General features: G+C 39.3%; 1 protein-coding gene across 21 annotated transcripts in view; it reads left to right on the top strand.

Moving 5' to 3' along the window:
- The first annotated feature begins 269 nt into the window (after positions 1 to 269).
- BAZ2B (bromodomain adjacent to zinc finger domain 2B) overlaps positions 270 to 17,093 on the top strand; it is a 150,979-nt gene continuing 134,155 nt past the window's right edge. For 16 of the 21 annotated variants that reach the window (XM_074596142.1, XM_074596140.1, XM_074596139.1 and 13 more), the window contains exon 1: positions 271 to 481. The gene's annotated coding sequence lies outside the window, so the exon portion shown is untranslated. Of the gene's footprint in view, positions 482 to 17,093 lie in introns of all 21 variants that reach the window. The other 5 variants (XM_074596138.1, XM_074596128.1, XM_074596123.1 and 2 more) reach the window with 3 other exon arrangements.

Here is a 17,093-nt window from a genome sequence, read left to right as displayed (position 1 = left end):
TCGCCGTTTGAGACACGCGCACCGTCCGTAACTTTTTGGGGACAGAGATGAGGGTGCGGGGGGTCGTTACTGACTGGGCTGGAGGGGGACACCTTCCCTTCCCCTCCCCCCCCCGGGACCAGCCACCCTTTGTGGGGACGGGTGCGGTGCCACCTGACGTCACTGGCGGCCGGTACGGCCGAATTCCCCCCCCGGGCGGCCCCGGCCTGGCGCGAGGCTCCCACCGCCGCGCGCGCGCACAGCCGCCCGCGCGCTCCCGCCCCGCCCCCCGCCTGCGCGAGACTCTAGAGAGCGCCGGGCAGGGCTGGCCGCCCCTCAGCCACCGGCAGGCGGGCAGCGCGCCCCTGGACCGCCCCACAGCCCGTCCTCGCCGCCCGAACGCCCCACAGCCCGGCCCCGCCACCGGCAGGCGGGCAGCGCTCCCCCCGGAGCGCCCCATAGCCCGGCCCCGCCACCGGTAGCGCGCCGCCGGACCGCGGAGGTGAGTTCGGCCGCTCCCCGGCTCCGCGTACGGTGCAGGGAGAGTTTTTCTTCCAGACGAACGCCTGGAACGTGGCGGCGCTTTGCTGCGCTGAGCCTGTGCCGGGGCTCTCCGGTTGAGGCTGCGCCCACCTCGCTGGCCGCTCCCCGCCGGTGCCCGTCGCCTCTTTGTTGTGCTGGGCTGGCCGCGTCCCCGCCGCCAGTGCAGGTCCCGCCGCGGGGCCCGGCCTGGGCTGCGGAGCGGCCGCGGGGCGCGGGGGGGGTGTCGAGTCCCGGGGAAGCGGCAGGGGCTGGCCGTCCCGGGGCGGGACGGCCCGCAACCCGACCGGTTTTAAACTTTACTCATGGCCGCGCGCCGTCCTTCGGCCGGGTGGCGCCGGTCACGTCCGTGCTGGCGGCCGCCGCAGCCTCTGGGCCGGCGGGCGGCTCTTTTGTGTGGCGCGGTGCGTTCTGCTCCGCGCCGGCCCGCCCGCTCCCCTGCACTCCGCTCCGAGTCGCCTCGGTCGCCTCCCGCGGCTGTGGTGTCAGGCCGGCCCCGCCGCGTCGGCCGGCGCTGCGCGGGCGCGGAGCAGCGTGAGGCGTTCGGCGGGGCCGCGCGGAGCGGCCGCTGGGATGGGGGCACGGGGGGGCGGCCGGAGCATGCTCTGCCTCTGCACCGGCGTCCCTGGGCCACCGCGTACCTCTGCGCGGGTGCGTAGGTGCGCCCGAGCCTGCGGGGCGGTGGGGGGGGGGGCGGGCCGGGAGCGGGGCCACTCTGCTCCGTTCCGCGGAGGCGGCCCGCAGCGGGCCGCGCCGCCTTCATCTTTTGTGCGCGTCGCTTCCTTATAAAGAGAAACGGGCAGCTGCGGCCCGGGGCCGAGTTGTTGAAATTTATCCCTTTGTGTATATTACAATATCCTCCATTTTTCTGCCCTCTAAACAACGAGCCTTTCGCCATCTTGGGCAAATTTTTATTCCCAAGTCTGCCCGTCTCTGTTAGGAGGGAACGAGTGGAAATCCTGAAGTCCTTTTGGATAAGACTCAAAGTTTAGGAAACGTTACAGGGACAGACAGTGACGTCATATAAAGTTTAAGGGGAATTTTTCCAAGAGAGTGTGCTTTCCCCCGGAATTCCTGATACAGCGTGTTGTAAACCGCACTTTAGAGAGGAAGGTTCCTAGTCGAGACTGCACGTTCAGGGAGCATTAGGAATATGCTGCTTTATCTGGTGTGTGGTTTTGTAACAGGTAGAGAAATCATTGTGCTTTTGGGTTATTCTTCTCCCCCGCCCCCTCTTTTTTTTTTTTTTTTTGTCCTGGCCTTTAGTATTTAATACGTAATGCTTGGTAAACTGTTTGGTTGCTAAAAAAAACATTCCAAAGTTCTTATGTTAAATAACGAATCATCTGGGGATTTGCATTATTTTTGTTTACAGAAAGTAGTAATCTGACATGAGGTTTACATGAAACACTCGGTACAGAATCTTCCCTGAGGAATAAACAAATTATACTTGGGATGAGGAACATAGAAATACACAGTTAAATTATAAATTTGGGGGGCATAATTGGAAGCAATAAAATTATTAAGCTATATCGTTACAAGATTCTGCTTGGAAGTACATATATATATATGTTACATGTAGTTTGGGTTATGTTCCAGACACTATATAATGCGGGTGGCAAAATGTAGTTACTATGCTAAGCTCATTTAAAAGAAAAATAAAATCTCTTTACCTCTGGCTATAAGCTCTGTGTCAGCTGTTGTGAAAAGGGAAACAATAAAAAGTACTGTTCTGTTAATTTACTTCTCAGTTGCATTTTTTTTTTTTTTTTTAAATCTTATGAAAGTTTTTCTGGTCACATGATATGACTTAGTGAAACACAAGGTATTTGATAAGGAATAACTATTGTAGGTGAAGTTCTGTTCCATTCTTTTTCCTATACTCATCTTACTTGCTGCATATTTACAGTGACACTAATGAGAACATGAAACTGCCTGTATTTAATTTGCATTTTCTTTGTCTTCGGGGTTGGGAAAAACATTGACAACAGTTAATATAGAAATAGGAATAGCTGTAAGTATATCAAGACTTTTTTTTTTTTTCTTCTATCCAAGTCAGTATTGAATGATGTACCTGAAGTGTGTCCTTAAGGTGATGTTAGAACAAATGTCAGAGACTTAGTTACTCACCTCAAGGGGTGTGAGTGGGTTGGTTGGTTGGTTTGTTTGTTTGTTTTAATGCATCATAAAGTGGTTGAATTGAGTATTTGCCAGCTATGTGAATATTAGGTAGATGAAAATGTTTAAATAGTTGAAAGCATGTACAACAGATGGTTCTAAATTATACATGCAACAAAAGTCTAGAAGATTTGACAGATTATAAATGGTGAGCAACAGGATAAGTAATTTCAGAAAATGATAGTATGTTTGATGTCTCATACCTATAATAAACTACGTACACTATAATAAACTACATAATACTATAATAAACTATGTACACGTTTTTGTCACAATACTGCAAAATCAATAAACTACATAATATTAAGAAAATGGTAGCCAAGGTAATTCTTGTAAAGTGTGTATAGAGGAAGCATTAGGAGTGGTTAAAGGATCTCTTTAAAGTTCAAGCAGGGGATATTTGTTTAATCATAGATGGTACCAATTCTTTGCAAGCAATGGAGTTAATATCAGGTTGTGGTAAAGTTCTTCATAAGTGGAACTCTTGGGCGAGTAAGAAATCTCTTCAGAGGATCGCGCAATGTTCCCTTTTCATTATTGACCCAAAGTCTGTTCTGAATGGCACAAAATAAGGTTTCGTGACTAATGTACATTGAAAATAAACTAGAATTGTGGTACTGGTATTTCTCATCCTATAAAAACCATAGTGATGTGTTCCTTAGAAGTCACTGTTCCTACAAAAAGTAATTGTTTTTTAAGTTCCGTTTTTGTAGATTATTGTAGGTTGTCAATAACGTTGTAAAATTATTTGAATAGCATTAGGGGAAAGATAACTTAATACATGCTCTTTACCTTTTGGTGAGAAATAATTGATTTTCATGAACGTGTAATAAGGTGCTTTGCATTTTCAAAAGATAAATTAGCAACATTTTTATATTATGGAGGGAATAAGCATGGGTTGACCACTGCAGTACACTTGTTTAATCTTAATACTGACCTGATGATAAGAAGAAAGTGCTAGAAGACTGAATTTGTTGTCTTTTTGGAAGTCGCTGCAAATGCAAATTGAAAAGAAAGTAATGGAAGTCTCTCTTTTTAGTCCTTTTGCCCTTTTTCTCATTTTCTTTGTTTGCATGTTTATTATATAGGACTGCAGTGTAAAGGAGCAGATGTTTTGCAAAACATCCTGATGTGTTGCTTTTTCTTATGGGAGTGCATAACTGTTCCTTCTGATGCATCGACTTGACAGCTGGTTGATTTCATGGAACTGCTAAGAAGCCATTAGTGGTGTCATTGAATTGAAACAGAACAGTCACTCCCAGCTTGAACTGCAATTGTTAATGTCTTTGTTGCTACTTTTCTGTTCCTACACAATATGTGGAACATCACAGTGGCAAAGAAAAGGAAGTTTGTGCTTTCTGTCTCATCTCCCTGATTTAGGGAAAGGAGGCATTAGTACTTGACTACTTTTAGTTTTGTAATTTTCTTATAATGTCATATTTGGTATTAAGAGATTTTTAGCTGTTGAGAGGTAGATTTAGCACAACCAAAAAAAGCAATTTGCCACACACACTGACGCATAGGAGTAAGGGCATCCCACAGTTCAGATTGCTTCATTGTGATTTCCTCCCCCTCAGTCTCTAGTACAGGTATCTTTGAATAAAACCAAATACTGGGTTTTGATGGTAGTTGGATTTTTTTTGTTTGGGTGGGTTTTTTTTGTTGTCAACTTTATTCTAATAGAAGATTACAGAAGAGTGGTACTTTGCTTTTTTCACTTAGATAATTTGGCCCGATGAAGATCCCCAAAGTTCACCAGTTTTCTCCAAATTGTGGTTCAGCTTTTGAGTTAATTTTCTTTTACTACAGTACATTCAGAAAATTATGTCATACCACATTATAAACTAGTTTGCGATCGTAAATTGCCATCAGAAGAGATGCTGACACAGTTGTCAAGGACAGCAGTGTTTTTTGTGGTTTTTTTTTTTTGGGATAGTTTGCAACATTATGAACATTGACAGAATGTACTAAGTATGTGTTGGTCAACATATTTTAAAGGAATTGGAAGTTCGTGGTGAAGATAACATGCAGAATTCAAAATGTAGGTACAGATCATCTTCCCCACTGCATCAAAGAAGGAAATCAAAAGGTCCTCTTTCTGACTGACATTTAGGCTTTTTAAAAATTTTTCTTATAGTGCTACATTCTTACTTTAAAACTATTTTTATTGTATTATTTCTGTGTAATGGCAGAATGAAAGTGCATCTTCAAGTGAGTGATAGGGGTTGGGAGTTTGGAGTTCTTCCCTGCTTGCTTTTCACTGATGAGGAAAGTAAACAAGGATACTATATTAATAAGATTAAACAGACCCTCCTCCACCCCACTTGCCCAGTTTTTGCTTGCTTATTTGAAGAAAAAAAAAAAAAAGGGAAGGAGAAAATCAACAAACAAATCAACAAGGAGTCACCAGGAGACTGACATAAGGAAAATAGTATGTTCACATTAATTTTTTCATTTGTGTTTCTTAGTACTTTTGTGAAGGTGAGGGTGTATTCATTTCACTGTTACACAGATAAGGACTCTGATGTACAGAAGGATTTTGTCTTTTACCAACATCAGAAACAGTTGATGGTAGAAAAATTTGTAAAATGGTAAAAAAATTAGTAAAAAACTTACTAATTTTACAGTGTCATCTCGATTTTTTTTTTTCTTTTTTGGGGGAGGGAGGAAAAATTGGGATTTATTTTATTGCAGTATTAGCATTTAATGAAACCACCGGGTGAAAGAAACCCTCAGAGAGTGAGGAAGTATTATGCTTGTTTTTCAGTTTTTTAATGTAGCAACAAGGAAGGCATACAGGGTTTTTCCCTGATTAGTTTAACAGAATTGATTTATGCATTTGACAAGATTCCTAATACCAGTTTATTCTCTCTTTATGTGAATGTTTTTCAGATCGGTGGGGAAAAGACAAATATCTAAGAAAGTATATACATTTTTAAACGTAACCTAGTGACAGATGATCTCTCAGACATAGTCTCTGAAAGTATGGATTTAGAAAAAGATGTGCTGGGCTTGTCAGTGACCGTTTCATTCTTTCAGAAGGATGATGCCTGTTGCTATTAACGTGAAATCTCTCCCATTGCCTCCCTACTCACACCCATCAGGGCCTCCTGAATGTCTTGTTTTCTGTGTGTAAAAGGATATAAGGCTCTCTTTTCACTTGATGTAGGTCAGGCATTGTAAAGAGCTGAATGGGTTAAGCCTTGGTAGTTTGCAAAAAGAGATTGCAGAGATTTTTCTAGCCCCTGAGGGAGGAATCACACAAACCCTTAAAATTCAAACTACTAAAAATGTAAAGGCACCATCTGAAAAATTGGTCTACTTGATGGACTGTTTACATCAGCAATAGTCCTGAGTCGTCTGAGTATAAAAACCTTGTCCCAGGTACTGTTTGCAGTATAAAATCTTAAAAACAAAGGTAGGTTTAGAAGTAATGCAGTGACCATCAGATAATGTTGTTTTCTTTTTGGAGGCTCACACAGAACTTCTCCTCTGGAATTGCTGGAAGGGATAATGAAGAATTTTAGTTTTTGAATAATGGAGAACACTACCAGTGTTTTCTTGCAAATTATGGGAAGTGTAGGGTAGATTTTCTTTAGAATAGTTATTGAGTACGGTGATTTAAAGGCACAAAATACTCTGCCTAGCTGTTTTTGAGCTTGAATCTCAGTCGTGAAACTGTTGGATGAGAAGCTAAAACTTTGAAATCTTCTAGGGAGTGTTTTTTCCTTCACTGTGAATACGTAGCTAACTTGAGTACGTAGCTAACTTGAGTACGTAGCTAACTTGAGTACGTAGCTAACTTGAGTACGTAGCTAACTTGAGTACGTAGCTAACTTGAGTACGTAGCTAACTTGAGTACGTAGCTAACTTGAGTACGTAGCTAACTTGAGTACGTAGCTAACTTGAGTACGTAGCTAACTTGAGTACGTAGCTAACTTGAGTACGTAGCTAACTTGAGTACGTAGCTAACTTGAGTACGTAGCTAACTTGAGTACGTAGCTAACTTGAGTACGTAGCTAACTTGAGTACGTAGCTAACTTGAGTACGTAGCTAACTTGAGTACGTAGCTAACTTGAGTACGTAGCTAACTTGAGTACGTAGCTAACTTGAGTACGTAGCTAACTTGAGTACGTAGCTAACTTTTTTTGATTGTGACCCTATCTGTTAATCGATTTGTATTAATGAATTCATGTTTTTTCTAACGCTGAAAGATTATTTAATAAACAATGCATTGCATTTTATCAGATACTTATTTTAAAACAGTGGGGTGTGGTATCCAAATATAATCAGCAAAATAACCCCACAGCCCCTTTCTCAGCTGTCAGTCTGTTCTTATGCAGAAGAAAACCAGTTTGACAAAAATTGTTGCAGCAGTCCACGAGATGCGTAGGGACATAATTGTTGGGATTTTGCCCCATTTTCTGTTCTTACACTTTTCTACAAGCATGCACTCATTAATCAAAGACACTGTATTCCTGCTGAGGGCAGAGAGGTTCATCAAATTGGCAGCCAGTTTGGTGTAAAGAACAGTGTACTGAAGCTCTTAACGTGCTAGGACATAAATAAATCTAAGTCTTTGTATGCAAACCCTGGAGGTTAATACTGTATAATTCGGTGTCCTGTCTTTGTTTTTATGATTGATGTTTGTAAGTGTTTGAAGCTCTATGCAAGCCTTCCAGCGGGTCAGGGCTGATGGTCTGATTGGCCGCAGCAGAAAAGCCTGTGCTTGGCAGAGGGGCTTTTGGGTGTGATGGGGAGGTGGTTTTTTTTTTTGTTTTGTTTTGTGTTTTTTCTTTTTCTTTTTATCTTTTGGCTGGGGGATCATTGTTCTATTGCCTGAGCTGTTATAGGAAAGTTCTAGAGATTGACAACCCCTGCTGTGATAATGGACTTAGCGCATGAACTGCCAATAGTTTGGTCCTATTTGTTCTGAAGCTTACTGCTATTTGTATCCTTAACAGAACTAACATGTAGAACAAGCGAAAACTACTGGGATTTCCCTGTAGAAATAGTGCTGGGATTTGGCTTTAACATGAATTGGTTGCATATTCATAATTTAAGAACAGCTGGTTACAGCAAGCACATAGTCATTTGGAAGCTATTATAAACCATTCTACTCACACATGGAGGCTGTGCTTGAGCTTTTTTTTATTGATCTACCTGCATTTGAAATCTGGTCACTGCAGCCACAGAGGCATTTCATTTTAGCTGTGCTTGCATCATAGAACAGCCTCAGTATTAAATATTTCATTTTAACTAAATGCTGAATAAAATGATAAACTGTGAACTTCAAAGAAACAAAGTGTAAGGATGAGCAGTGACATACATCTTAAATACTTTTTTAGGCTGCTTTACGTAACAAGGTTTTGTAATGTCAGCCAACCTTTGTAGTCCTTTGGTAGCTTTCGTTGTTATGAATAAGAAATCTTTGTTAGATTTATCCAAGGTTACCTTGCTAAAACTGTAGTTGCTGAAATTTGTGTTTTTCATGCATTGTATGCCTAGTGCTTTGGGAGGAAAGTCCAGAAGTATAACGTGCAATTATATTACACAAAAAGATGGCGTAGTAAAATAGTAGTAAGCACAGTCTTGTGGAGTATCACATGGAAAAAATAATGGATGTATGAGACTGTACTCTTACATGGGTAAGCTTAGCTGTTGGTATAATGTGCAAAATACGTACCTAGACATATTGGTTAGTAATATATATCTAAGCTGTGTTAGTAAAGTTGATTTAGTTGATTCCCCCCCACACCCTCCTTCAGTTTTGCTTTTCCAGGTTAGGAATAAAGTGAAGCATTTCCACTAGTTTATACACTTAGTTTGATAACTTTGCTGTATCCTTGCTTGGCCTTGTGACTGGAACTTCTAAAAGGAGAACTATACTTTTGACTACAAAATTCAGTTTTCCAAGTATCCTTAGTTCTTTTGGGAATAAAAGGGGGCCCAAAATGCCCACTCCTACACATCTTTTGATCCAGTATGTTGTAAGTTACTACCTCATAACCTGGTATGTAGATAAGAAAGTATTCCTGAGGAAATATGTGAATAAATTCTTACTTTGTATATATGGATCCAGGAAGATGGGAAGCCATTAAGGAAGGTTCCTTACTGCATTCGTTAGTCAGTGAGATAAAAATATCAGGCATACACGCCTGAAAGAGGGTCTAGTTTTTCAAGCTGTATCAGTTGATTTAATAAAAGATATTATGACTCCCTGCAGCTGTTGTCTTTTCTATGTAGTTACAGCAATTTTAAAAAGGCCGAACCATAAGAAATGCAAACCAGTATTTTTCCATTGCAGCTCTGCTCATTTTTCATACTTGGAGTTACCCTTAAGCACCTCACTGCTTCTTTTCAATGTTGATGAAAGAGCTAGATCAGAGATAATAGTTGAAACTACAACCGTGTGGTTTAGAAGAGTGAGACAGAAGAGAGGAGCGCTCAATATTTAGATCATTTGGGGACCTAACCTCTACAGCGGCTGTAATGCCAGAAACAATTTATTTATAGCACAGTTGTAAGAGCTTTCAGAGCGAGGAGAATTCCTCTGGTTTGTTTTTTTTATTATTTTTTAACTTAGCAAGTCTAATGTTAGAAACAATAGAGAGTTCCATTGTGGCTCTTTCAGGGAAATTACCTCAAATGTGACTCTAAAGAAGTAAATAGATGCTTTTCTCACCCCACACGGCGATTGGGAATAGTCTACTTAGTAAACATTGACAATTGGACAAGGGCAGGCATTGATCGAAATTTTTTTCATCATATTGTCAATATAGACCATGTTAAAAAGCTACTGTCCCAAAGAAAGTCTGAGAAATCGGAAGACAGCTGAGATCCAAAGTCTTGATAAAAGAAAATGAAAGGGTATAGATTATTGAAAAAAAATCACAATAATACATTTCAGCAATTCTTTATCTTCCTGGCAACTTAGTAGAGAAAGCACTCGGATTTAGTCATACCTTGGATGTATCGCAGAAAGGTTTGGAGAATAGGGTTTAAGCAAAGTGGGTGAATGTTTGAACACAAAATAGGGATGTCCCAAACTGCCAAGTCTTTGCATAGCATACTGGAGGCCTTCCATTTGTCAAGGCGGTTTGTTTTTGTGTTTGTTGTTGTTTGTTTAGGTTTTTTTTGACATGCCAACAGCTACAAAATAAAAACAATATTAAAGGGTTTGTATAGTTTACTTGCTACTTAGTGCATGGAAGAGTGTTTGGAGAAGTAAATTTTAGAAAAGAAAAACAGGCTTAAGGGAAGAATATATTCCTGTAATGACAACAAACTGTTATTGAAGGTCCTTTAATGTTTGGCATTTAACTGTGATATTAGCACTACATTTTTCTGCAGTTGTCATCTTTTTTTCTTTTCCAGAAGTGCTTTTCAAGCTTTATTTCCCCCTTTAAGGCTTAAACGTATATCAAGTTGTCTTCAATGAACCAAACATAGTTTGAACAAGAGTAGGAAGTATGGATTCCATGGTTGAGCTTGTCCAGAGGGTTAGTTTGGAAGTAGTCTTTTACGACTGCGTGAAAAAGCGTGTTTATCGTGCAAAGAAGTAGTCAAAGGGCATGCAGGGAAAGGAGGAACTCACTCTTGCTTATTAACACGAAACTAATGGTAAGTGCACTAGTAAGTGCGATCAGTTATAAAATGCACTTTTTCTCTTCTCATTAGGAACTAAAAGGAACTGTTCATGCTTAGGTAATTTCCCTTTTATTTGTACATGGTAAAGCTACAGAGCAGCTTGGAATACTTTCCTGTTTTTAAGAGATGTTTTCTATGCGTCAAGCTGTTTCTGATTATCATTGAGGTAAATTTATGATCTTTTGACTCTTGCAGATGCCAGTAAGTTTTCAGTGTTAACAATTATGATGTTATGGATATACAGCATATTTCAAAGTCTATCGTGTTGATATAAATGGTTTAGAGTAGCATTTAAATGTAGCCTGCAGTCTTTTTGCAGTCATGGAAATGAATTATATATTTTGAGAGAGATGTTAATAGTGTAAAGACTTTATAATGAAACAGACATGTAGGTGGGACAATCACTTTTTAAAAATTTGCCTCTTAATTTATATAATTATTGGAGTTTTGGTATCTTGCAAACGGCTTAAAATAAATACACAAGCAATCATCTTACGGAGAGATCTGTGTTGTATGTTGTAAGAGCAAATTGAAATGCAGGTAGGTGGGATCTAACACACTTGGTAAAGCTGAGTTACTTTTTTTTTTTTCTTCATACATTGACCTCAACAGAACTGGCCTGCATTCTATTAATAATTTTATAAAACGTAAAGCTTGGACTGAGGGAAGGGTTTATTATTCAGCGTTTGTTGTTGCTGTTGCTTCCAGTGGCAAAGCCAGTAATACAGATAACTGGAGTGCTACGATAGTTAGGTGATGTGTATAAATCTTCATGTTAATTATATTATGTTCTATTTATACACAGAATCTTATTCCTTAGTTTAGCAGCCCCTTATAAGTGTCTGTTTCCATATACGATTTGGCGATTCATAGCTCAATAAATAATTTGTATTTTTCTGTAAAAGTTTGCTTAAATTTTAAAGAGCTATCTGAGTGCCAAATTTCAAGTCTGATTCTTTATAATGGTCACTTCAGATTTTTTAGGAAAAACCCATATGCTAATTTCGGCGGGAGACCCATGGCAGAGAAGGTGATCCGGAAATAGTAAACCAGTATTCTTGGCTGAAAATAGCACTGCAACTTGTAATGTTGTTTAGCAAGAACTGCTGATTGTGGAAAACACTGATAAACACTTTAACACGCAGTTTCTTTCAGAGGTGTTTCAGAAGACTTTTGAGATATACAGTATTTAATGTTTAGAAGCAAAAGTTGCATTTCATTATGTTAGGATTTAGTCAGCCTGGAGATGCACTGTGCTCCCTGTTTAAATATAGCATTAGATAGAATGGTAGATAGTTCTTAGTAGCCTAACAGGAAAAAAAAAAGGAACAGTTTAGAGATGTTATCTGTGTTGCTTAGGAATGTTACTTATGATCTCAGAATGTCAAGAAATGAAGATTTATATATGGTTTTGGATGTACAGTGATCTAGTACTGTGTTGAAAGGTTTCTCTGGCTTGGTAAGAAGGGATAGTTGCTGGTATGCCTAATTGTCACGTTTTTTTAATTCATAATTTTTAATTCTAAAGTTTGCGGTGGTTTACTTGAAGAAAGTAGCGTGACAAGTAAATGACTAGTACTTGTGAGTTGTTTGCCTGTCTTACTAGCCATAGAAGTACATTCATAGAATCTGTTAATGCAGATTTTTCAGGTCAAAACAATTCAAACCTAAACTGTTCCCCTCAAAAGAGGGCATAGTGGGCCTTTTGTTTTGTGTCTCTTCAATTTCTTGAAACGACAGTTGTTTCTTTTGCAGTTGGTCTTTTTCAGCTGGGTCTGTCTAGACCTGAGCTAGCTGGCTGTAACCTATCCCATTGCAGTATCATAATAAAAGTTAGGATATTACTTGTTTATTGAACATCCATATTTGTGTTTATGAACAGAAAAATGCAAAACTGAGTCTAAAATGTTGCATTACATAGGCAAAGGGGCATCAGATTTCTTCATGTATATACCCAATTTTGTAAGAAAATTTCACTTTTAGCATGAATTCACGAAATGCTTTATAGATTTTTGGTTTACTGAAATTATGACTTATTTATTAAATTTTATTCTGAAAAAGCAGCATCCATATGCAGATTGAAAGTAAGTTAAGACTTCACGCTAGTTAAGACCTTTCAAACAGTGCTTACCGACAACGTGCTTCATGAGACCCATATTAATTTCTGCTGCTGAGTAGCTTGTCTTACAATGAGTGATGTCAGATTTCTTGATGGCTTGGTTGCAATGCAGGATATTTTTTTTTTTTTAATAGGATGTGATTTGAAAAGACCTTGCAGAGTACAGGCTGAGTTTATCTATTAACGGAAAAAAGTTTTACCATGGTGAAAACCCACTGTGCTTGTGAAAAGATCAAACTGAACTGGAAGAGTCTCGGGAAACTAAGTGGCTGCATGAAATTATTCACTGATGGATTTGAAGTAATGCACATGGAACAGAGGGAAGCAGGGAGAGTAACATGAACTAAATATACGCAGTGATGGGTTCTAAATTAATTACCTGCTATCAGGTAGAGCTATTGGAATCATTGTCATGGTTTAACCCCAGCTGGCAACTAAGCAGCATGCACCTGCTCTCTCACTGCCCGCCGGTGGGATGGGGGAGGGAATCAGAAGAGTAAAAGTGAGAAAACTTGCGCGTTGAGCTAAAGACAGTTTAATAGGTGAAGCAAAAGCCAGGCACGCACAGGGAAAGCAAAACCAGGAATTCACTCACTGCTCTCCATCACATGTGGGTGTTCAGCCATCCGCAGGGAAGCTGGGCTCCATCACGCCTAAAGGTGACTTGGGAAGACAAACACCATCACTCCGAATGTCCCCCCTTCCTTCCGAATGTCCCTTCCCCCACAATGCTGCATGGTCTGGGACATCCCTTGGTCAGTTGGGGTTGGCTGTGCCGGCCGTGTCCCCTCACAGTTCCCTGTGTCCCCCAGCCCATTGCCGGAGAGGGATGAGGAGCAGGAAAGGCTGTGACTCTGTGCAAGCGCTGCTCATCAATAATGAAAACATCTCTGTGTTATCAACACTGTTTTCAGCACAAATCCAAAACATAGCTCCATAGCAGCTACTGTGAAGAAAATTAACTCTACCCCAGCCAAAACCTGCGCAGTCATAATGCATAGTTCTGCTAAAAACATCAGTTCAGCAGCAGTCGCAATGCAAGTTTGACACATTTCTGGGTGAAAAAAAAAAAAAGGACAAAACTGAAAACATTTAGGGTACTATATTAATTCAGGTCACCCTGTCAAGTAGAATAAAAAGCAAATAAAACTGAAAGGAATCATCAGTTTTGGAACACTTCCCATATGAGATGAGAGTATATAGAAGTCTTTGGCTTGGGCCATGACCAAGTGCTATAAAGTCATACTTGGAATAGAAGAGTAAATAGAATAAACAATTTTTTGTCATTCCAGAAACGACTGAAATATCATATTGGAACTAAAATAACCCAGTGAAACAAAACCCAGTAGTCTGTTAATATAAAACAAGAAGTCGTGCTTTTTACTTGGTGCTGGGTTAAATGTGGAATCTTCCTTGGGTGCTGCAGAGAGCAAAATTACGATGCACTTAGAATGATTAAATATATTAATGGAAGAGGTGTTTATCAGTGGTCGCTGAGTGTGGTGATTGAAATGCAGTTAATTTGTTAAATCTTTGTACTTCTGATTTCTGAGGGAAATTCTTTCTCAAAATGTTTATTACTTGTGTAAATGGAGCTTTATTCTGAGTTAGTTACTGTTAATTTTTTTGTTAATATTTGATGTTTTGTCTTTGATAATTTGCGTAGATGGAATAATAAGGAAGCCCAAAATATGAAAATTCTTCTAAGATTTAAATGAATATTGAGGTTTCCTAATGATTTTATGTGAGGGATTGAAAGGTAATGATCTTTGGTTTTTGATTGCTCACGACAATTATTTTCAGTCATCACTGATTATCCTGTCCTTCATTCTTGGTTCCTTAATGCGCTCTCTTCGCATTGTTAATGTGCATTCTGCCATTAACGTAATGTAATAGAGAATAATTTTATGTACTGCAACTAAAGCCTTACAGATTTTCCCATGTCCCTTTTCTTCCCAGTCCTGTGTGTGTATATTTAGTCTTCAGGTGTATCACCTGTGATATTTGTAAACTCAGTCTTTTCCCCACTCCTGACATTTAAGTATTTCTTTACCTTCTCTCCAGCTCTAGGAAATTAATTCTGAGGAAGAGGATATTTTTGTTCTGCTTCTTGAATAAATTCTTCTAATACCATAGCTGATAAGATGGGCATCATACGTTTCTAAAATAGTCTGGATCTCAAATATTGTCAAAATTGGAAGGGGAGGATTGAAGATAGCACATCCCATACCTGGTGCTTAGCCCTAATCTGTATATTTTTCATGTGTAAGCAGCAGCCTTGAACTGACTGCACGTTGCAGTGTCGTTTATATTAAGTGTGTATATTGGTGTATGTAATCGTCTCTCAAGCTAGCTGGAAATGTGGATGAAAAAATAAGATCCTTGTAAGCTGTAGGCTGTAACCTATTGTTGGTTTCAGCAGAGTGAGAAACAAAACAAGTTTCAGGATCAAAGGAGAAAAACATTCAAAAGGAAAAACTGCCCAGGAAACGGCGGAGTTGAAGGGCAGTGCATAGACCAAAGGAATCTCTTACATTTTGCGATATTTTACTCTCAGGGGTACAATTCAAGTTTTGTCCAGTCAGCAGAAGCATTCTGTTTTCTCTTGAGGCAGCGGCCAATTCTAACTATGACTGGGTGGTACTTACTGAGAATACTTTGGATTTAATCTCTGGTGCTTGTGTCAGTTCAGGGCTGAGCTCCCCAGAAAGGAAAAAAAAACAAAACCAAAAAACCAGCTATTTCTGTTCTAAAATAAGGCTGAGTCAAGCCCATTTATTATGGTGCCAGATATGCATGAGCAAATAAATGATAACTATGTGTATGGCATTATATATGTGTGTTCTTATATAGGAAGGGGGAAGAAGGAAGAAGGATTTTGCTGGTTGATGAAGAGTTTTCATGCTATGGAGATTCTTTTATAAATGAAGAGTTTGATTTCTTCAGATAATACTTCCGTGGTTATTTTCACAGACTGGTTTTTGACTTCTAGCACAGGGCCTCTAATGTTGTAATTTATGTTTATTAGCATTATGGAGTACAGAGGTTTGTGGGTTTTTTTGTGAAATAGCACTTCTACCCTCGGCTGTTGTTTATCCTTTTGATTTTATTTGTTTTTCCTGATGCCGCATCAGTTGCCATGGGAACAAAAGCAGAACTGGAGAACCAGCAGCCAGCAACTGAACTGTCTGACTTAGTTTCTCCTTCTTTTCATGGGAACAGATGTTTTAGAGGGGAGGATAAAGCAAATACTTAAATTTCTCTGGCAACTTTCACTTTACCTTTTTGTGACTCATCTGACTTGGGGGAAAAAAGCACTTGAGAATGGGGTTTTTCTTATGAATTTGAGAAACAGGCCATGAGCAGTCAGATTAATATGTTAGTAGAAGAGTTAAAGAACTGCTTCATTTCTTGATTTGGCAAGCGATTTCAGGATTTGATACATAAATATATTGGGTCTTAAATTGTCTGTGTTTCCATTAAATCCTAAAAATGAACAATTTGGACTGTAGCGCATGTCTCCATAAATGTCTTTCAGTCACTGATTTAGTAAAAGTTTGGTGGTGCAAGTAAAATTCCATTCAGACCAAACTGCACGGCTGTCTTACAAGCAAAGTAACATGTATTTTAGCCAAATAAAGCATTCTAAAAACCAGTGGCATGGCACTAACACAATTCATTTGTTTTTAAAAATTTAACAAATGTTTAGGCCATGGACGGGATTCTTATAGGCCTCAACTGTTAATCCTAGACTAGTTTTACTAATTCCTAGAGCACTGACTAAATTGTTCTATTGTAATTTTTTTATTATTTTTTGGCTTAGTAGAACTTCTGAAACTATAGACGTTTGCTTTGCATTTGAATAATTATATTTGAATATTTCTCTTTGAGGACTGGAACTGATCCTTTGATTTTAGAAAATTTATTTAAGCTTTCGATAATGTGTAGGTGTTTGTGTGTTAGCATTTATAAACATGTAAATATTTGGACCACAGAATTACAAAATACAGCATTTTCTGTGCATAATGCATGTTGTAGCTAAGATGTAATAATTTACATTTTAGAGGTAGAAATTAAAGCATGTACTAGAAAGATAATGAGAAAATGCAGTTTTTCTGTAAATTTGGAATTCTGGATTTGCCTTACAAGTGTTAAAGTTCTAAGCCATCTGAAACAATGTCAGAGGTGCTGGCATGAAATTTTTACACGGAAGAGAATTTTGAGCAAGACTTCGCAGCATGTTGTTAGAATTTTGTTTAAAATAGGAGTTTTTATTTTTTTTTAGGTCCAGTAAGGTTTTTTTACTTAAAGCTTTGTGTATTGGATGTATTTTAAATATGTTTTTATGAACTTTTTGAAAAGCTCTTCAATGTTGAACAGAATTTTAGGAATGGCAGTAATGTGAAACTGCTAGTAAAAACACGTAAGGTGCATAAACTTGGCCAGTATAAGTTCTTCCTTCTAATTGGTAAAACACTGTGGTAGCAGTGTAGTAAACAACAAAACCGTTACATGAAAAGTACCAATTTCTTGTGAATTATGATGTAAAAAACCCCAAAAGACAAACCACGGTAGGTGTCAACTCAGAGTATGTTGTTGGCATTGTATGAAATGAAAATGAAAAATG

This window comes from Larus michahellis, chromosome 7, assembly GCF_964199755.1.
Source record: "Larus michahellis chromosome 7, bLarMic1.1, whole genome shotgun sequence".
Lineage (NCBI taxonomy): Eukaryota > Metazoa > Chordata > Aves > Charadriiformes > Laridae > Larus > Larus michahellis.
This window is presented reverse-complemented; position numbering and strand designations above follow the sequence as displayed.